This window comes from Numida meleagris, chromosome 2 (assembly GCF_002078875.1).
Source record: "Numida meleagris isolate 19003 breed g44 Domestic line chromosome 2, NumMel1.0, whole genome shotgun sequence".
NCBI lineage: Eukaryota > Metazoa > Chordata > Aves > Galliformes > Numididae > Numida > Numida meleagris.
This window is the reverse complement of record NC_034410.1, coordinates 92,920,901-92,944,026: the sequence shown is the minus strand read 5'-3', so window position 1 is coordinate 92,944,026 and position 23,126 is coordinate 92,920,901. Positions and strand designations below refer to the sequence as shown.

At 35.5% G+C, this 23,126-nt stretch overlaps 1 long non-coding RNA gene across 1 annotated transcript in view; it reads right to left on the bottom strand.

Annotated features, from left to right (window-relative positions):
- LOC110394128 overlaps positions 1 to 17,554 on the bottom strand; it is a 104,663-nt gene extending 87,109 nt beyond the window's left edge. Inside the window, exons 1-5 of the long non-coding RNA XR_002435374.1 lie at positions 17,369 to 17,554; positions 14,258 to 14,426; positions 12,983 to 13,155; positions 6,145 to 12,572; positions 4,156 to 4,303 (exon numbers count right to left, since the gene is read on the bottom strand). This is a non-coding gene — a long non-coding RNA (uncharacterized LOC110394128). The remainder of the gene's footprint in view (positions 1 to 4,155; positions 4,304 to 6,144; positions 12,573 to 12,982; positions 13,156 to 14,257; positions 14,427 to 17,368) is intronic.

Sequence of the window (23,126 nt, the reverse complement as noted above, 5' to 3'; positions counted from 1 at the left end):
AAACATGCCTTACTTTAAGCTACATGGATGACCTATGTATATTGGTAATCATTTATCTCCTATCATGATTCATTTCACTAATGAAGCTTTTTGACAGCTAGTCACAGATTTGCAACACAAAACCTACTGGCAGAAAACATTGTTATAAAATAACTGATCAGATGTATGTTCTGTTTAACACACAGGTGTTTCTTCTGGCTATCATCTTATTGAAAGGCAGAGGGTTTTATAAACATCTAAATGTTATCACTGCTAATTCTTTTATTGACAGATATTTCACTATGAAACTCCACAGGTATTTCTAAACCACTTTTCAAAGTAGCAGATTCCAATGACACTGTGTGTTGTTGACAAAGTACTGTTATGAAAGCAGAACAAATCTGATTTGTTTAGTAAAACATCTTACATGTTTAGCAAACATCACAAAAAAAAAATGCTAGTTTAAGTCATGAAAGCTTTAAGGAAAGAAAGCTCCAATAAATCTGTTCCTTCTGGTTCTCAGATACATGAAACTAAAATGCTGTACTTAACTGGAAAAAAAAAAGAAAATATTAGTCATCAGAACTCCCTGTTCTGTTTCTGACTTTCTAAATCCTCATTATACCTTTGAGAGGTAGCATATGAAGAAGGAATTCTCTTCAGAAACCCTGGGTAGACTGTCTCCAATGTCTTATAAACCTCCGCAGCAAAAAAGTCAGCTCCCCTATTATAGTTCTCCACTGTTTCATAACTACAGTAAATGTTATCTAAGTCATGGAATGAGGAGATGTATTGACAAAAGCCAGTATAAAGCAAAAGAGGCTCTCACAGAGAGAGCGTAGGAAGCGGGCCATAGGGATGGTGGTCTAGGTCAGAAACTTCACCTAGACGTCCTTATCGAAAAAATAACAGAACACTAACAGAACACTTTTGCAATGGAAAGTGCTTTGAACTGTGATGTTATCCAATGCTTATTTTAATCAATATTCAACCAACGAGTATCAGCAAGTCCCAACAACCTTTAATGAAAGATGCATGCTGATTTCTGAAGAGCTAAAGCATGATTTTGTGTTTTAGAAATTCTCATCTCAGAAACTGAATATGCATAGAGGTACATGTAGCCAAAGAAAGTTTTAATAAATACTCTCCATCTGAAGAGCTGCTATTAATTTAAATAAAAAAGAACAGTAATGAAGAGCAGATCTTTTTTTCTTGTGTCATTTGAAGTTGCTGAGTATCAATTGCTTAATGGTTCTTGAAAACTCTAAAACATGATATTGTAGCTAATATCGAAATCTCAGCCTAGATGCTTGTTTGATTTCTTCAGTGACAGAGCTTGAGAGTTCCCATCAACTCTAAAAACACCATGAGGCTCCTAAATAGGGTGTCTGTATTAAATGCCCAGAACTGAGAAAGTGATGTGAATACCACCATCCTCATAAAGATATTCAGAATGTACTATACATTTTAAGTACTTTGCTTGAGTAACTACAATGAAATCAGAATTCGGTCAAACTCACATGGAAATATTATTGATTGCATGTAGACTTATGTGAGAATTAACCTGATATTAACCATGTTTTTGAAAAAATATCTTTCTTGATCATCAAAATGCTACTGTACAAGGAGTAGATATCTTTCAAGATATCTAGCTTTAGAAGGATATTTTAATGAAGTAAAATTAGTTTCTGAGAGAGTAAGTCACTCCGAGTATCCCAACATTAATAATATGATCTATATTAGTCTATATTAATATATCAATATATTAGTATATATACACTATAGAAACTATATTAATATAGATTAATTTGAATGAATAGATTTTTCACATCACTTTTCCTTTTTTTTTTTAATAAGTATTTTCTCTCATCTTTGAAGGCATAAGAAATACAAGTTCAATACTTCCAGCACTTGTAAGTAGCTTCACTCACAAGATTATTCCATTAATATTCAGTACATATTTTCATTTGTTCTTCTGCATTAACCTTCACTTTGATGTCAGAAAAAGAACAGTCATGCTTCAGCTGAGCACATTTTTCAACAGATAAGAAAAGTGAATTTTCTGGGTAAAAGTAAAAAAAAAAAAATTTTACTTTTACAAAAGTAAAAAAATTCCCAAAGTGGAGATACAAATATGTCCTTGAAGCTGTGGTTATTAGCTTCTTTAACTACACAAGCTTTATTTTCAAAGTGTGCAAAGGATATACCTGTCTCATACTGAAGGAGTGATCCTGCACCTTTACTAATATCTTTGAAGCTCATGGTAATTGATTTGTCTCAAGCTTAGTTATCTGTTTTGCCTACCACATCTGAAATGTTATTACTTTTTCTGTTAGCGTTGTTTTAGTAATTGCTAGATAGTTATTAGACAAAGACATGATGAACTCTACATAGTAAGGTTTTAGATAGGATTAAATTTGACATTACTTGTTGAGCCCTCTTTAAAATGAGATATTAATATCCTGCAAGGTCTGGATAACTTGCACATATATGTGATAAATGAATTATGTTCTGCTTCTGTACAAGAAGTGAAATTTGCCTATTATAAAAATATAATTACAAAATATATTGAAGTATCTTTTCATTACTGTGCTATTTTGAAATAGTGTTCAGTTATTTCTAAGCTGTTGGAGATACTGAACTGGTATTGCACTGTAATGAGAACCAGTCTCGTACACCCTGTCCTTTTATCCTTCAAACCTACTACATGGGAACTCATCACATCTCAGACAGAATCCAGTTTAAATATGCATTTTATGGAAAGCTGGTGAAATCTGCAGGGTTTCGTTCCTGAAGTCCATACTTTTCAAAGTGAACTTCATGCTAATTCTTCTATTTGTTCACTTAAATCCTTGTCAAGAATAGATGACAAAGTACTCAGTCTTCTGGCCCCAGAACAGATGATAGCATTTAAAGTTAATTATAATTTTACAACAATAATAAATACAAATCAATTCAGGAAAAAAACAACATATAGTGATTCTGTTTGCAGGGAGCACAATTAATTCAGTATGACTGCTAAACTGATTCGAGATACTCAAGTACATATATTTTTAAAATCAGTAATATGGATTTGAAAATCATGAGCCAGTCTGTGCACTCAGATAAGATCACACAACTACCCCTGCTGTCCATTAAACTAGCTATTACTGAGGGCAGATTCTGGATACTATCTCCAAAATAACCACAGTCATATTACTACACTCACACTTGTATAAATTTCTGGGAAAGCAGAATCTGATGTTATGCACTGAATTACCATGTATAGTTGTCTTGATATTAAAAAAAAAAACAAAACACATATATAGTAATAAGATTACTTCTTAAAAGAAAGATCTACTTTTCTTTAGGAATATCTATTTTTTTTCCTCCCCTCAGGTATCAAAAGATGTTATAACCTAGTAATAGGTCCTCTCAAATGAAAATGTTTGTTCGATGTCTTAGTTTGTACATTCATGTTTACTTTCTTTATTAGAAGTTAATTAAGCAAGATTTCAGGCAATTTTTTTTTTTCCAGAAAGAGCAAAATTGGGAATAGTTTATGCAATGATTCAGCTTGAATTTCTTGCAACATCTTTGCTTTCTCAAGCTAAATAGTTCTTTCTGTAGGCTGCTGAGAAAATTAAACTCAGACTGATAAACAAAGTACTTTGAAATTTAGATGACTGACTACTGTTTCATGTTGTTCTTTGGAGCGTGTGAAGCAGTCCCCTTCTTTTCTGTTAGCTGGAAAGAGGAAACTGAAAACAGGGAGTGCTGCAGCTATCCAGATGCATTCTGCAATATTTGCAAGACAGTTCTTTAAAGTCTACTGATCTTCCTACCATATGATTTTGAAGTAGCTTTTAAAATTTCAAAGACTAAACAAGATCAGAGATCTTTTTTTTCCCAGAAATGCACACCATATCTGATTTAGCATAGATTCCAGGAACTGGGACAGGAACACTGAAGGTGCCCTATTAGTATACTGACAGAACTGTTGGAAGGACAGTGTGACAGCATGAAATACAATTTTCATATGCCAGACACAAAGACAGTAAACCCGTTGGGTGACAGAAGCTCATCCAGAGATTGTATTTGAAATTGAAAAAAAAAACAACAACAACAAAAAAAAAACACGTTCTGCAGGTAAACAAGTATGCTTAGCTACTGAGAAAAAAAAAATATGAAAATCACCTGAGAGAAATAAAATGATGAAGACGACAACTTGCCTTGTAGTCTCATCGCTATCTCATTCTTTGGTTGCTGAGGATCCTTAAAGAATTTTTGGAACAACAATACAGCTGTCTTCCACATTTAATAAACAGGAAATCATGATTTTTACCTGTGAAATTCAAAATGTTCTTATTGTAAATTAGACTGAGTTAACAAAATTTAGACTAACTTGGTCAATTATATGATCATATAGATGATTATATGATCATATAGTTGATATGTGATCTATCATGTTTAGAATGATGATATAAAGGGGTCATTCTTATTTGCAATAAAATGTCATCGTAATTGAAAAATTCTTTAGTTTATTTAGTGGGATTGCAAAACCCAATAGAGAAAAAAAAAAAGGAAATAGCAAGCACGTTTTGGAAAGTTCATAATAAATTTAAAGTGTTTTATTTAGAACATAGAAACATCAAAGAAATGTAGTCTTGAAACATTTGTGCAAATGTGGCCCTGAGACACCCCATATATCTTTGAAGTTAGACCTACTTTGGAATAGATGTTCTACAGTGCCTCTTTTCAACCCTTTTTTTTTTTTTTTTTTTTCCCCTCTAAATATAAGTAGCACAGAACATAACACCTCACCTACAATGACAGGCTGAGGGAGCCGGGGCTGTTCAGCCTGGAGAAGTCTCCAGCGAGGCCTGAAAGCAGCCTTTCTGTATTTAAAGGAGGCTCTAAGAATGAAGGGGACAGACTCTTTTAACAGGGCCTGTTGCAACCGGACAAGGAAATGGTTTCAAACTGAAAGAGAGGAGGTTTAGTTTGGATGTAAGGAAGAAATTCTTTATGATAAGAGTGATGATGCACAGGAACAGGTTGTCCAGAAATGTGGTGGAATACCCACCCTTGGAGACACTCAAGGTGAGGCTGGATAGGGCTGTGAGCAACCTGATATAGCTGTGGATGTCCCTATTCATTGCAGGGAAGTTGGACTAGATGAGCTTCAGGAGTCCCTCCCAACTCAAACAATTGTATGATTCTCTGGTCATCAGAGAAAACAAAAACAAAGAAAAAAAAAACACCTACAATTTACAACATTTGAAATAATTCTATTCTCTAAAGTTCATTTATATTGAATAGGTAATTTGAAAGAGTAAGATCAAGTGGTATAACACATTTAATAACATTATTTTATATAAAAAAAAGTATACAAGAGTATCTAATAGAAAATAAACATTCTGTCACTGGCTTTCAGTTACTACTCTTTAAAAAAGAATGTTTCACTATCAGGAGCTTCTGCAAGCATGCAGGAGAAAAACACAACAACAAACTAAAATGAAATTAAGAACAATGACATTTGATGCATATCCCTGATACAGCAAAAGACAAATCAAAAGCAAATTTATTAAGATACATATATAATTTAAATGAGAGTTAAGTGTAAAATAGTTCAGCTTCTTTAATTAAGGCTATTCCAAAGACTGCAGGATGGAGAGAGGAGTGGTTGGAGGAGGATAGCATTGCATGTTGCTTTTAAGTATACAGGAAAACTTCTTCAATTATCTCAGGATCTCACACACATGCAAACAAATTTACAGCTACAGGATAATCACTGGTAGGTAACGTTCAAGTAGTTGATAAAGAAATCACATGCTCTTTGTTATTTACAAGGCATGAAATATTGTTCCCCCTTACAAAAAGATGATACACGAGCCTCTTCTAAGCCATTACTTTCTGATGCTGAGCATATCAACATGACTACAGCTTTAAATAGACTGTTAACATCTCACTTAAATACCAAGGGTCTCACCTCCAAAAGGAGCATGTAAGTTTAAAACCTTTACACAATGTGCATTTTAAATATAGTTTTTTCTTTGTAATGCTATAATGCGATGGATAGCACAGCAACAATAGCAGGGTAGCAAAGTCCTAAGCTACAGCAAGTGAGGATATGCTCAAATGCAGCAGACATAGACTCAGAAACAAAGGAAAAGAACTGCTTACCCTTTGAAGGCCACAGGTATACAGGGATCTCCAGCAAGAGGTACCCTTACCTCCCCCTACCAACCCTTAAATGAGGTAGGGACGGGGTGGATTCTAGATCCACTCCTTTCAGTTACTCAGGTGCACCTGAGCTCCCCTGGGTTGGCCCTACCTTCCCACCAGGTGCTTAATCACTGGTTCAAGCCATGATTTAGCATTTCCACTACATTCTTGATTAACGTGAATCACGGAGGACTATTTTTGTCTATATGATTAACCCTTTTATTTAGAAACCTAAACCAAGTCAGGTATGTTTTCTTCTAGAAGCAATGAAATATTAACTCTTAACTCTACTAACTATTCGAGAAATTCTAGTAATATCTTAGATGCAATTCTCAATTTCACTGAATCTCTGAAATTTGTGACTTCTCTTTACTTCAGCTACATGGATTAAGTTTCTATCATGAATTTCTGAAACACAGTTCAGAGGTCTTCCTCTTGTTCTACTTTTTATACATGCAGTATAGAAGAGATTATCTCCCTGACCACAGTTCCTTAAAGTTTGCTGATATGTTTTCATCTGTTCCCTATCTTCAGTTTATCACTAATTGTGATCTCATACTAGTTAGGAATAATCAGTGCCACCTCGTAGGTAATCAGTAGTAGGGTCAGAGTGGGGGATCTCTCTGATTCTAAAAATACAGGTTTTCAAATACTGGGGGGGGGGGGAAATCAGCTCTACTTTCTGTGACAGAGATTTATTCAACGTGGTATTCAAGGTCTTCAAACCAACATTCAGTTCCAAATAATTGCAAGTCTTAATTAAAGAAGAAAACTTCATGAGATTCAAAACTGTGGGATTTAGTATATTCTGTAAGCTCTGCCTGCTGAAAATATCAAAATGTGCATATGTCCTTCACATTTAATGCAAAAGTATAAAACCTCTCTCCCTCTAAATATTTTTAAAAGCAGTGAATAAAAATTGAACAGGTGGCAAAATCCTTTGTGCAATATCAGCACAGATGAATAACCCATCACAATGTTTGGTTGTTAATGGACACCAGATGTCCAGCCGAACAAAAAGACTAAAAACTCTACCTTTTCAGCCCTGCTTTAATGCAGTTTTGTAAACAACTTACTGCTGTAGCTAATAATATCGACGCCAATCTAAAAAAAGAACATAAACAAATGAAGAAAATAAGTAGAAATCTAATTTGTAATAGAATTATAATGCTTGTTCAGTCTGACAATAATTTGAATAAGGTATAAAGCAGAATCTTCCGAAGAGGTACGTAATAAGCGCTTACATGTAAATTAGACTCATAATCAAGTCAGAGTAATGGCCAATGAACCATTAAAAAGGATAGAATTCAGTTATATCTAGTAGTGTTTCTGAACATCTGAGTCATACATGAATATCAAGCCAATATGTTGATTTTAAAAAAATTCAATTTCTTAATTATATATTACACATATTTTTCAAAACAACTGTTAAGACTCATAGCATTCAGTCTTCATAACATTCAAAGTGTATTGCAGACACTAAGATGTTATGACAATATATCATTCAGATGAAAGCTTTGTATTTCATTTTTGTTTCTTTCCTACAGACATCAAAAAAGAATAAATTGTAAGTCATGTTTAATATATGATTTTTTACATCTACTAATGAACATTTAAAATGCTCTTTGAAAATGGATGCCATAAAGAATTCATTTTTCCTATAAAATTCCAGACTAAATAGCAAGGACACTATAACATAGATTTCATAGTAGGCTGAGAACAGTTTTTTCTTTGCCATTTTCTATTCATATATTACACTCATAAAATTCTGAAACCGTTTAGAGAAATATCAAAACCCCATGTTTCACGCTCTTTGCAGCACTTGATTGGCATCCTCTGTGGAACTCTTCTACTTAAAGCAATTATATGTGATAGTAACCACTGATCTGAAGCAGAATAAGGTCAGTTGTGTGGATTCTATGTGTTTTCCCTTAAAAAAGAGAGAATGGAGAATGATGTTACTGAAGATGAGAAATTAGTTTGTCTCTCTTACAGAATCTGTAAAACACAGTCTATTTTTCATAAAAAAAATATGAATTGTTAATTCCATCAGACACTTTCTCTGAAACCAAAGTTAATTAGAGTATATTTATCAACAGATACTTCAAATTCCATCTGTTGGAATTGGTCAGGAATTCAGAATCAAAAAGGAGGAAGAAGTTATAGTATGGCAAGATCTCGGAATGAGCAACCACTTAGACATTATCTTTGTTTTATCTCTTCTGCAGAAAAACAGAACTTGATCAAAACTCATTTTTTTAATTGCTCTAAGAATTTAACTTCAGGAGTTCATGATCTTTTCATGAGAGGAATAACTCAAATGATCCACTAGTTTAAGTATGATTTATTCTATTAATTAATAAATACTACTGTATTCTGAAATATTACTACAACTAAAAGAAATGGGTGAAATCCACTGTGTTATGACTTTCATACCTGTAATGTTATAATGGGATGGAAGGTACCATGAAAATAGCGGAGTGGCAAAGTCTTTGCATTTTTAGGCTTTCTAGAAACCAACATATTTTGAATTAAAATGATATAAGAAAGTCATTTTCAAAAAAGGCATTGCTATAAAATCAGTAGATTATAGGTCTCAATTTTACTGTAAAAATGTATACTTTATATAAATCCAAATATTTGAAAAAAGTCTGAAGATAGAGATAAAAAGCAGATCTTGATTTCATACTACCATCACTGAAGGTGAGTAGCAATAAAGAGTTTTTAAGCTATTTGTTATGCTCAGAATTCTCTGTTGTATGCATGCTTATCTGACTATTCAAAAAAAATCTGCTCTTGAATATAAATAGTACACACTTTATAGTGAGGGAGTGCTTAAGTATCAAAATGCTGCTGTGGAAAAAGATTTACAGCCCTTAAGAAAAACATAATCACAATATTTACATTTAATATAATTAAATAACTGAAAAAGAAATGAAGCTAAATGAACTTAAAATTGATAGTGAAAACTCTATGGTTCCTGAGATGCTTAGCTCAAATCAAGGAATTGAGCACTCAGTGTTACGGATTCTTCTTTACTGTCTCTTTCACTTGATCTTGGTGAAAAAAAGACCTTTCTTGAAAGAGATAAGCTAAAAAATACCCAGTGGGAGTAAACAAACTGACTAGATTTGTAAAATTCCAATGATTGCAAAATTATCTAATCTTCAGAAGCAAGATAAAGTATTAGCAACTAGAAAGAAGAAAGAGATGACACAAAAGCCAGCAGGATTTTCATCTTCCTCAAGACCAACCATGCAACTACAGAGGAAGAAACAAATGACAAAGGAAATAGGCTCTCTGGGTTTAAAAAAGAATATTTATGGCAATATCTTTCCTTTAATCAGACAAGCAGGAAATACATACAATCAAGTGATCTTTCCTCTTACCATCAGGGATTCATTTGAAAGAGAATGTGGACACAGCTAAAGGTACATGACCAACTGCCTCATAAAAAGCAAGTTTGACTTGTCAGTCTGCCCTCTCTTTCTCTGGCCTTTCATACCTAATTAAAACTCTTTCATTTAACTATCTATTCTTTGTGAAATACAGTTTAACTTCAACACTATATTTGTCTTCCACTAAATTTTTAGGATTTACACTTCCTTATCTTTTATTATACAAACATCTGTTTTTGAAATGGAACAGCAGTTGGTTTAGATTAATCTAATTGGTGACATTTACATATTAATTTTAGGCTAATTGTAAAGGATTTCAAGGGCGTCATTTCTCCACTACTTAATGTTATGGAGATTTCAATGAAACTATGTAAATTTTAAAGATGCATGTCTGTGGCTGTACATATAATAAAGTTTATATTTCATACATATCTTTTCTAAAGTACAGTTGGATATTTTACAAACACTTTTACAAATGCTTTTACAGAGGGACCTGGACAGGCTTGAGAGGTGGGCTCATGCCAGCCTCATGAAGTTGAATAAAGCCAAGTACAAGGTCCTGCACCTGGGTTGGAGCAATCCCAAGCACATATATAGGCTGGGTAGAGAATGGCTTGAGAGCAGCCCTGAGAAGAAGGATTTAGGAGTATCAGTTGATGAGAGATTCAGTATGATCCAGCAATCTGTGCTTGCAGCCCAGAAGGCCAGCTGTGGAAGCTTTCAAGGCCGGGCTGGATGAGGCTTTGAGCAACCTGGTCTAGAGGAAGGTATCCCTGCAGGGAGGTTGGAACAAAATGATCTTAAAGGTCCCTTCCAACCCAAACCATTCTATGATTCTGTGAAATGGACAGTTTTAACTTCCTACTGAATTGGTAGAGAAGATTGAATTTGCAAAATATTTATCTTAATATTTATATAGGTTTTACATAGATTTTAGTGGTCTGAATTTTAATTGTATTATATTTTCTTCATCACACCTAAGGTTTATATTAACTACCAGAACAAAATACACATTATAAATTGAGCTTATATGGATATGTTATAAACAGTAATAAACACAAAACAACTTCATATAATTAAGCATAAATTAAAGTTGGAAAAGTACATAATATATTGCTTTATTTTCATTTTAAGGGGCTTGGAAGTTTGTGTTTATTTATTAATTTCCAAAATTCTGTAAATCAGAGGATCTCTCAGTATAAATGACTTGTTTCTACTTGGTCATGAGGCTATTATAACTTGTCATAGAGCTTTATGCTCTTGGAAAAAAAAAACCTTTATATCCTCTGAAGTTGTAGAGAATAACTTGCAGCAAACAGTAGCTATAGTATGTAAAGACACAAATATAAATAGCTGTTTTCTGGCTGGAAACCTCAGTTAAGCCATCTTCTGACTTCTGTATTTAGATCTGAATTTATGGCTACTGAATAGTGAAATACATCTTGGATTTAAGAGCAGTTAAAATATATTTAGGATTAAATATTTTCTTAAGCACTGTTTTAGTTTTTAGAAAGACTGAAAAAATGTAGCTAATTATTATTTAGTTAAATTGCAAGAGAAGCAGAAGAGCTAAAAATACTCAGAATAGGTTAAAGTTCCTTTTGAAGTTCTTAAAAGATAGGCTTACCTTTGGCTACACTGTGAGGGGAAAGCTAATTCTGTAATTAAAGTGAAAACTGAGATAAGAATGTTTTCAGCTACAGGTCATAGAGAACTATTATCAATGAACAATCCAGCTCAAATTCTTTGAGTTATTTCAAACACGTATTAATGGGAAGTGTTTTAGCCAGCTCATTGGGATGTGCTTATTTCTCCACTGAAATAAAAATGGAGAGAACTGCATTATTTTGTCAGCCAGCTTCATCTCTGAAAGGAAAAACTAGTAGCAGATTAAAATTAGGTAATAACAGATGAAAGATGGCTGCCATCCAGGGGAAGTCTTCAGCAAAGTTTAGAGACATGAAAATCTCTCCTCTTTCTCACATAGGGCAATGGGTAGTGTGCCATACACTAAGCCCTCGCTATTAATCTGGATTGGTTAGAGACTTAAGGCATGCTTTGCTGCATTTTACCATCTTATTTTCTGGAAGCAAAGCAACTAATCTGAAAGATGTTTTATAGTACACAAAGTTATGTTTTTAAACAAACTAGTCAAATAAGTGTACCAGGAAATATATCTTAAAAGTGTTTGGAGAGGGGGAAGAGAAACAGACAAAGAGGAAAAACAATAAATAAATAATAAAAAGAAAAACTAAACCATATGGAGCTTCTTGCCAGCTCTTAATTTCACCATTCTTGTCAGAAAATGGCTACCATTACAGATAATGTTGTTGTCTGTACCTGTTGGTAAACACAGCAGAGCTTACTGATCAAAAATATTTTTCCCAGATGTAAAGGCAATAGAGTCCATGGCGGCTGTACCACAAATGAGTCTTTAAACTACAGCATAAGCAGAAATAATAACAGAAGGAGGAATTATATTTTTATTGTGTATCTCTTATAGCTGTTTTGATATCCCTAGGGTTAACATCGTTACAAAATTCAAGTTATTGAAAAAGTGCATAAAGGTGCAAGCTGAAATGCCACTTGTTCCCACAGATGTGGCTTCAGCAGGATGAACTAGGCCCGAAACAGGTGAAAACAACAAGTTACTGCTTAGTGACTTCTTTAGGAAAACTTTCCCAGTATTTAAGCATTTAATAAAATTGAAAAATAAATTGAAAACGTAATGCAAGGATTTGGAAAAACTTAATGAGACAGTTCGTAATCTGAATTCTTTTGCAGTTTCATGCAGTCTCATGCTTTATATATGACAGGAGACCAACACTTCTTCAAAAGGAAGCAGTGGTGGATACTATGCTTCCATGGAATTCAGTTGTGTCCCATCTGCCCTGGTGCGGCGCTCCTCCCGCCATGACACACACAGCACTGCCACCCTGGGCCACATCAAAGATCCACATAGTGCAGTGTCCTGTCCCCAACAGAAACCTGTAAGAAGTAACTTGGGAATAGTATAATTACATGATGGAAGTATACTATGTCTTCTCTCACAAGAAGCTTCTTCATACCTTTGATAGTTCTTATTGCCCTTCCCAGGACCTTTTAAAGGCATAATATTTTTGAGAAAAAAAAAAACCTAGAATGCTACAGAGTATAACAGATGCTGGTGCACCACGGTTTTAAATCAAGAAGTAAGGGATTTCTACTGTGCTTCTCTTTCTAACCATTTATAATATCCTGTCTACTTTTGACTGCTATTGGACATAGAGATCATATAAGGTTTTCATACACTATTTATTACAACTCCAAAATCTCATTCCTGAATGATAAGGCTAAGATATATCACTGCACATACAGAGGTTGCGGTGGAGACTCTCTTTAAATCATTTCACATTCACCTTTACTGTCTTTCTTCTTCCATTTTGTTCCCAGGTCACTCAGGAAGCCCTTTTGACATTTTTGCCTTTTTTTTTTTTTCTTTTTTTCTTTCTTTGAGTACTTTCATTGTCCAGACACTTTTTCTCCTTAAGTGCAGCTGGCAGCTTGTGAAGGAATAAGAGCAAAAGCTGTACTGGGAGAGAAACAAGTGGAGTTGTCTCTCAGTAGCAGTCTCTCTCAATCACAAAAGAAAGTAACCCTGACTCTGCTCAGAGGTTTTTTTTTTGTTGTTGTTTTTGTTTTTAGCATTAAGGCCTAATTTTATAAGTAACAAAACTTAATTTTACCAACTACATCCACAGGGAAAAAAGAAAAGACTGAACTTAAGTTCACTTGGGGCACTTGTATAAACTTGTCTAGTTTAAACGTCAAATATAAGCCTTTTGCAAAAGACCAGGATCATCTCTTTTTTACCTAGACAGCTCAGTAATATTATAACAAGCTCCACTTCCTATTTGTGCCTCTCAAATTTCATTTCCCTTGACCAGACAACCCCTTAAGCAAGGCTACACATATGAAAATAAAAACCTCAAAAAATGCCAGAACCCTCGCAGAGTTCAGTCTAGTTCAAAGATTGGCTAATGGTGTGAAGCTTAACATCTTTTTAAACAACAAAAAAAAGTTTACTCAGTCCTCCAAGCATATTTGTCTTGTTTTATTTCAGAGAGATATCCAGTTTATTTTGGCATATAATCTTCTAAAGCATCTAGATTAATCTATAGTACATTCCATTAGCATCTAACTTGCCTGTCAAACAGTCTGTATCATTAGCAGTAGCATCTGCTACCAAACTGCAGAGAGAGCGGCGGATTTAATGAACAGGTGTTTATTTAATACTGAATTTATTTTAAAGGTGTTCTATTATCAATTGATATGCTTCCAGCTATACCGAGATGCTTCAGGAATAAAAAGTATCAGGCACTTAATGAGAATTCTGTCTATAACAAGCAAAAAAGACTATGAAACAGGTCAAATTCTCCCCTTGGCAATACTGGTTAAAAAAGTTTTCCTAGCAAATGCATAAAAATAAGACAACAGAAGTTACAGCTGCTAATAACAATAACCCTTCATTGCACACCGTCTCAGTATAACTCAAGTACTGAGAATGTCAGGGGAAAATGTGAACTCTTTCAGGGGTTCAGAGGAACTGCAGAAAACCAGAATTCTTATTTTTAGCCTCTGCTTACCCATCCTTTCTGACTGACAGCAGAGAATATGTAAGACCATTAACTCACCTTTATAAATGGATGAAACTTTCAGGCTAAACAACTCCAAAATAAAAAGAGAAAACACATAGATTGTCCACAAGAAATTTTGCGGCAGGTAGCGGCTCCAGCCTCAGCAGAATCCCACTTGTTTATACCTTGCTTGTTAAGCAAGAGTTCATTGTATACCCCTCTTGACCTGGTTAAATAATAACATGCATCTTGTGTTAGACAAATACAATAAAACTTGTTTGCCAACAGAATGGCATGAACCTGCTTCTTTTTATCAGAGCAGATCATACCCATGTCTACAGGAATGACATACAAAATAAGTGGAATATTATTTCATTTTTTTCATATAATCAAAGAGCAGAATTGTCTAGAATTAATTTGTGAGACCTCCAGTTTATATGACCCTGTGCAAAAAGCTGTAAAGAAAGTGAAGCACAAAGATCCTGAATTAAACATAAACAATAAGCTCTATTTAAATTTCCTCTGATATGTTAAAGAGAATAGTCCTGATTTTTTTTCTGGCAAAAGGACAGATTAATAGGTAGGTATGTTTATGGCTATGGTAACTGCAAGGTAGGACATTATTTCAGCTGATACCATCTCACAGAATTCCTGAGTAAATTTATATTTTTCATTATACGTACACAAAGGTCTTTAGCTAAAAATAACAATTAATATCCATTTGAAAATTTTCTGTTGTGACCAGACTATCTAACAGAGAAAAGTACTCACTAGTGAAGTACCTGAGAGAGCATTTGTAGCGCAGTGGAGGTAGGGAGGAGGGCAGAGAAAGTAATATTTTTTTAAGATGCCTTCCCCCTCCCCCCCCCTCCCCCCCAACAGTATTTAATCCTCAGGGGCTTTATTTTCTTCGTATCTGCTTCCTTGTATGTTTTCGCAATGCTAGCCCAGAAGATGAGTGGTAACTAGCTTTCTTACAAGAGGAATTTTGTTCATAATGTATGAAGTAGTGACACAGAAAGATATGAGGGGAAAGAAAAGATGAACATAGAGAAGAGAATGCAGCCCACAAGAAAAGTCTAATGAAAAGAACCATGGGCATGAAACAAGGATGATTCTTGAAGCTCATTTGTTGAAATTCTGAAATGAAAACTAGTAAGCATTAGGGGGCTAATTTAAAGTATTAATTGTAATGAAGGGCTTGCAGCATATGACATGAGAAGAGGGACAGCTTCAGAAGCTAGGGAAAAGAGGAGAAGGGAACTGACAGCTGAAATGGAGACTGGGAACTACCGAAGCCATATCAGCACAGCCAACTCCAAAATGAGACTCCTGTCAACTTCACCACTGTCAGCACTGCTCTCTCTCCTCTCTAGAGCAGCTTTCTTTTCTGATTGCTATTGGAGTTTGTACCTCAGGGAATAACGCCACATTATTTTTCACTTTGTGGGTAGTCATCTGTCTATTTAAATTGACATCAGGTGACAGCTCAGGACCTTTATGCCAAAAACCTCTTACTGACTTGGTGGAAAGTAAGACATGTAACCCAGTGTGTAATCTGTTTTTTCAGCCGATTTTTTAGGAGAGCAACCTCAAAGAAGACCCTGTTTTCACCTGCTTCTCTCTCCCTGACGCCACTGGTTCCTACGTAAAAGCATGCCACTCTGGGTTAATTTGTTTTACTGACATACAGTGCACTGGGGCTTTAACAAGAGCTGGTGCTGCTGACTTGTGAAATAATTACTTGCAGTGATAGTCGTGCCATCTTCTTGGTTTTTTTTCTTGTTTTTCTCCCCAGGATTTATGCATAATTCAGAAGAAGGGAAGATGAAGAAGTGGAAATCTGTCCATTGAGAAGACAAAACTTTTTAGAGGCAGATAGCTAACTGATGTGCAGACAGGAACAGACTTTTGCTGGCCAGAGAGCACTAGCCATCCTGCACTGTCCATGCTTAAGGCAATTCAGTGAAACCCAGGAGCTGGCCACAGCAGCAGCAGCTCAGCCAAGAGGACTTACATTAATGCCAAGTAACTAATCAGGGGCAAAACTCTTATTCTCTCCAGGCAGACAATGGAACCTTCTCTAGATCTGTACTGCATGTCCTTTTTCCACCTGATGTCACTACTGACTGGTATTTGACATATTCAGACCCCAAAATATGTAATAAAGAAGAGGGACTGTGATTTCTTCCTTTACTTTTAAATCACAGAGGTTCCTCTTGACAAAGCAAAAGAGGGATAAAAAAAAAAAGGGAAAAGAAAGAATCAAGACAAATGATTAAGAACAGGTTCAGTGATTGCTGTATCCACTTTGAATGGCTCTTGATGAGAGGTACCTGTCTCATTTTCAGATAAGGAGCATTTAAGGAGTATGAGAGAAGATGATGAAAGTACTGAGAACAAAGGTAGTTTTTTTCTCTTTTTTAAGTACCATCATTACTGCAGATCAGAAAGAAGAACTGATGGTAGAGCTGAGAGAGGAGGGAATTGAAGGGACATATCCACTATGATCAAGGGGAAGTGATCTACTGTTAGAGAATAGAAACAGAGAAAGAAAGAAGGGCCATAGGAAATAAGCAAAGTAGTGAAAGATGAGAAAGGAGTAGTAAAATGGGGGGGGGGGGGGGGGGGGGGGGGGGGGGGGGGGGAGGGACTGTGGCACAACATTCCATTGCTGGAGAGGGAAGAATGTGTTGTGTTAATAAGACCAGTTGGTGGCTGTAAAGTCACCCTGTTCTGTCAGAGACATTGGGCTGGGTCTGCATAGTGTGTGGTAACACAGAGAAAGGCTAGTGAATGTTGAAATCCAGTATTTCCACAAAGCACCCTGGATCCTGTTTATGTATGGAGACCAGAAGAACTGAGTGGAGAAAATAACTGTCCTGTATTCATAGAGAGATTATTGTCATCTTTTGTGGCCTCCTTTCTTTGTGCCATATCTATTCTCGCTTTTCAGGAGATCAGTATTGTGGCCAAAACATTACCAACTTGAAGAATTTTACTTAATTTAAATTATTGACAGTTAAAACAAGCATTTGATGACTGATTCAGGTATTGAGGGAAAAAAAAAATCAACAGCATCTCAAATAATTAAATATTTAGGGCAGCATCTGTTGTGCCCTTTCCCCAGACTAACATAAGCCCACCTCCTGTCCTTGTCGGTATCACCTGTTGGAGCGGGTGTCCCACAACCACAGTCTCTCAGAAGTCCCTCCATTGTCACAGAGCATCTCCTTCCCAGGGTGTGTCTCCAGCTATGTCTCCAACAGTGGTCCCTCTGTGTATCCTCCGCTTCTCAGCTGACTCCTTACAAGTCTTCTTTCCTCAGTGGCTGTCGCTCTTTGCTAAATATTTCAGGGTGAGGCTCCCACTGACTGTTCCCATTGGCATCAGAGCCATTTAAGGCTGTCACAGGTGTCTCATGGCCTCCCCCACACAGGGCACCCTTCAACCCCCTGCCTAAACACCATGCAGTTGGCTGCACAAGAACTGGCATAGATCAGGAGACAAAAGTAAAGATGTTCACTCAAGGCCAGACCTTTCCTAGCATTAAGAAGCATTCATATGCAAGTCACTCAATCTCCAACGATGTATATAAACAAAAGCACATATTAATGAGGAATAAAAGCAAAGCAGAATGATTAACTAAGCCTCCTCCAAGAGCCGTCATTCTAAAAAATAACATCAAGAAATCTTTTAGATTCCTGTACACAATCTGCTGTTAATTTCAGGCCTAAAATTGTTATCAATGAAAATAATCATTTATTTAATCAATAAATAAAGACTAAAACTGCAGGTTTTGCTGCATAAACAGTAAATATGTATAATTGCATTCTAGACTAACTTCTGTCCTTTGTTTAACCTGTCAATTAACTACAGTAATTATGATTGGTTTCATTATGTACCTTTCCTCTACAACTAGGATGAATTCTTCCACTTTGTCCTCCTCAGTGAACGATCTTTTCCCAGTATGACTGAAAACATTTCTGTTTGCTTACTTATAGCTGTCTTAACAGTAAACAAGGGGATTAGCTGTACCAGTTTTTAAATAAAACTCTACATTTTTACCCATGTAGGTCAAGATAGAGGGGTTGCTTTGATGAACTATGACAACTTCATTAAACTCCACTGGTACAAGCAACTGTAGAGATGGTTTAGATCTCTCTCCTTTAAAGCTGCATGTAAGACTTCTAGAACAGGTCACTGAAGTAATAAGAAACTAGAGGTTTATCTGACAAATACTTAAGAAATAGATTTCCAACTACTGACACTAATTTTTTACAATCACTAAATGATTGAATAGAAGCAGCAAATACAATGCCCATAAGAGCATTTTGCTTGAGAAGAAATAACAAGATGCTTTTGATTACATGAAGCATGAAAGTGATTAAAAGAAACAAATGCTGCCTAAGCAGGTGATACACTGCCTTCAAACCAGCCTCAATCAGGAACACATGATAGCTAAGTGTAAATGCTGTGCTCTCCAAATATTGCATTTCACTGAATTAACGTCTCTTTCTTTCCTTTCTTGTTTTCATAAGGATTGGCTTACAACATGAGGGGGAAGGGGTAAAAGATGCTCAGCAAAAGTCAATTCAGGGGGAATTTTTAAAAATCTAACCATTTATGATGTGCAGTGTAGTTCAGTGTAATGTATATGCTTTTTTTCCTTATCCAGGAAAATAAAAGACATCTGAATAGCAGCACAAATGTAGAAAAACAAACAAAATAACAAAAGAGAAACCCATACCCTGCTGCCTGGGAGCATTGCTAAGGTTTGGAACAAACAGATTTCTTTGCAAAAATTGTTGCTGAGCTTTCTTAGCAACAGACATCTAATCCAAAAGGGAAGGTATTATACAGAAACCAGAGTGAAGGAGGTGAAGGAGAAAGAATATTAGAACTGAGCATAACTTCAGGGCTTTTTCTTATGCTTTGATTGTCTGAAGCAACTTACCCCTTACTGGATTTATTTTGAGCTACTTAGGAGAGAAACATTATTGTGCTAACATTTGAGCCTTACAGGGACAAGGTGTGCTTTTAAGTTAAAACACAGCATAGAAGAACTTAAACGCCTGTTTGCCAAATGATTGCTGTTTAATCAGTTTCTTCACAAAACCACGCATAATGTACTGAGCATGAAAGAACCAACAAAAGTATATAAGCCATCAGGAACCTGGCTGGACGTTTTGCAGATACAACCAACATAAAATGTAGCCTTGATAATAGAACTGTATTAGTATAGTTGTTTGGTACAAAACTTCTAAAATTAGTAGTCTTTTCAATACCAGAGTTATTCTTTGATGCACTCTTCTGAAGAAGCTGCATTCAGCCATAGGTGGTTCATAGAGTTAAGAAAAACACACCTTACTTGAAAAGGTTTGTGATGTCCTGCTGACAAACAGTCCGACTTGTCATTACTTGCTAAATGACAAACTTGTTTGCTAGATGAGGACAGAAGGACAGAGGACAGAATTAGTTATAATTTTGCTTTAAGCCTGTCTTGCCTCTGTTGCCCTTTAATTGTCTTGACACAAATTACAGATACTTTAATTACAAATTTCTTAACAGTTGTCCTTCCTCTTGGCTGCCTCATACTGCAGATTAATTGCACAAATGTATACCCTATCTGCTGAGAGACGTGCAAGTTATCATTACCAACATCTGCAGCCACCCAGCAGTGAAGTTCCTCAAAGCCCCCACTTGTTTCCTCATTCTTCAATTCTTGCAGTTTGCTCCAGTCCTCCAATTTTCATCTAAGTCACTTTGAGAACCTTAAAAAAATACTAGACATCACACACGCACACACACAGTCACACCTGTTTTTAATAATAGCTGCCTCCTGTCCCCACCCATTGCCCCTGGCTTTTTTTAAATGCACAACATTGACAGTCCATCTTAAGTCATCCTAAGGAAGAAATAATAGAGTTTCTTATTACTGACATAAAAGTCTTACAAATTGTGAGTGGAAAGAGCATTTGAAAGGCTTTCAGAGTTTGAAGTACAATTGTCAGAGCTTTTGTGTTTTCAGTGATTACAACAACAGCCTAGGCTTTGATTCCTCATCCTTATGGCAGTAGGAAAATTTGTAACTCTCTTCTCAGGTTTCCTGAGAATGCTTGGGTTTCACAAAGCCCTAAAAACGTAACACCACACAAAGGAATATGGAGTTCTACATCCGTCTACTCAAGTGCCTTTGGTCCACTATGACCAATACTGGCAAACTTTAAAGTTATTCTATTACTTGCAATGAGTACTAGAGAACTTTGTTAATAATTATTATAATATTCTCAGCTCAAGATTTCAGTGCAAACACAGTTAATAGAAGAGTTGGCATATTCACACTCAAGATAAACACTGAAATAAAGCATTTCAAGCAGCTAAAGCTGCTGATTTCTTTCCCAAATTGAGGAACAGGAAACATATTTTTAGATTTTCTGATTTAAAAAGAGTTCCTTAGAGATGTTTAAGATGAGGCGATCAACTGTTTGGAGCTCCAGACAGGCTTATGAAAATTTGAGCTCTAAATTTTCGTATGACATTACACATGGTGGAATACTTCAGCACTGTAATTAACATTAATTTTAAAAAGGTGCTATGCTATCTGTTATCATGGTACCTGAATGTCTCCCAGACCCAGGTATGGACAGAATAGTGACTTTCTGAAAGGAACTCATGAAACACAGACTTTTCTCTCTTCTTTATAGTAAATAATTCCACTTAGCATAACATTTGTTATTTAGCTTTTAAAATATTCTAGGGTGTGTTTTATATGGCTTCTTTTTTAAAGCTTTTCTTATTCAGTTCAGACAGAATATTTTAAATGTTTGTAAAACTCTGCTCTTCTGATTTGTGCTATAAATTACATAGAGCAACAAATTTTCTTTAATTTTATTTTGTGCTCAAGGTACTCTGTATTTGATTAAACAAAATTGTTTAAAGAGAAACAACAGCACTTTACATACATCTTCCCAGAGACTTACTGTAAAGATATAGAAACTACATAAACCTCCTTCTCAAATGAGTTACAATGTATGCAAAATATTTTCATTGTCTGTCTGTATTTTATTTTTTCAAAGGTTTCTATCTACCTACTTTTCATGTGCATTGGCTTTTGCTGAATCTTGATTTCTGCAGAAATGATGACAGTTAAACCAAGCACACATACCTTAACAAATGCAGTAACTGTCAAAAGCTTTGCATTGTTACAAAGGACAATCCAGATGCCAAAGCAATGGAACATACTCTACTAGAAGTAGCATCTGGCAAACTTAGCTGGCAGATGGTTTTACATTTGCTTTTCCTGCTGTTCCTTTTACTGCCATGCTCTCTATTTCTTTCCTTGATACAACCTTATTCTAGAAAACTAGCTACTGTCCATTTAACTGTTATGTTCTATGCAAAATTTTAATTACATTTTAATAAATGCTTGAAATACAAGAATAATTGAAGAAAAAATAACTGTGTCCATACACTATAGGAATTACAGTTAAAACATCTGTGAACCATGTATGTGTATGTATTGAATTCTGAACTCGAGTTGATTTTTTAAAAACAGGACTCATGCATGTGTTGTAGTTCACACACCATCTCATGGGAACTTCGTATCCGAGAAGCACAAATCAAATTCTAAAATGAGGAAGAACAAAGTTTATAAACTTCTTAGTTTTCATACACCTGTAATTAAAATAATTATAATATTCTGTTTTCCTTTTAAAGAACATGCTCATTTATAGCAAGGATTAAAATTTCTAAACCAATTGATTCACTTTTGTCCAGCATTTTAGAGTGAAAGTATACATCCCTGATACTTCCATTACTGATGTTCCTGAGCTCATGCCTTGCCACTTACAATGAAAAAGAGAAAAACAGTGGATTTGAATTTCATAACTAAAACTTCATAATCAATTTATCCCATGGTAGGAATAGCTATAGCAAATCCCAGTTATGGAATAAATCCATGTAGATGGATTTAAATATGTATGAATCTAAGTATGTAGATAGATAGAGTCTAACTCAATCTTCAAACAGCTAAACACTAAGGTTTGCAAATATTGTTAATGTTAACCAAAAGTCACTGCATGATGCCTAAATATGTAACCTTACTATTTAACGAGTATTGTCATGTGTTTTACCATCTGTGCCACCAACCTCTGCTAGCAGTAGGAAAGTTGTTTTCGCACCTTTGAAAACCTGTAAGGAGAATGTCATGAATTACAGATGGCTTTTCTAAACATTCCATTTTAATTTTATCCTCGTTCTCTTAAAAAAAAAAAAATAAAAGCCTTAACAAAACCTGTAGAAGCAAACGAAGCAACAACAAAAGAGCTGCCAGAGATCCACCAAAACTGTAAAAAACAATGAATTTTTAATTCTTGCCAGGCAAAATTTATGTTCATCTACTCATATCTACTTATATTGTCACACAAATATAAATTTATATGACCTCGCTTATCATGAGCCTAAAACAGTGCATCTTATCTACATCCATGGGCCAGCAGTGTGCCCTTGTGGCCAAGAAGACCAATGGTATCCTGTGGTGCATTAAAATGAGCATGGCCAGCAGAGCGAGGGATGTTATCCTCTCCCTCTACTCAGCCCTGGTGTGGCCATATCTGGATTACAGTGTCCAGTTCTGGGCTCCTCAGTTCAAGAAAGACAGTTAACTTCTGGAGAGAGTCCATTGGAGGACTACTGAAATGAAGGAACTGAAGCATTTCTCATATGATGAATGGCTGAGGGGCCTGTTCAGCCTAGAGAAGGCTCAGGGTTGATCTGATTGATGTGTGTAAGTGTCAGAAGAGAGAGTGTCAAGAGAATGGGGCCAGGCTCTTCTCAGTGGCGCCCAAGAATAAGAGGCAGTGGGCACAAACTGGAAGACAGGAAGTTCCAACTGAACATGAAGGTGACAGAACACTGGAGCAAA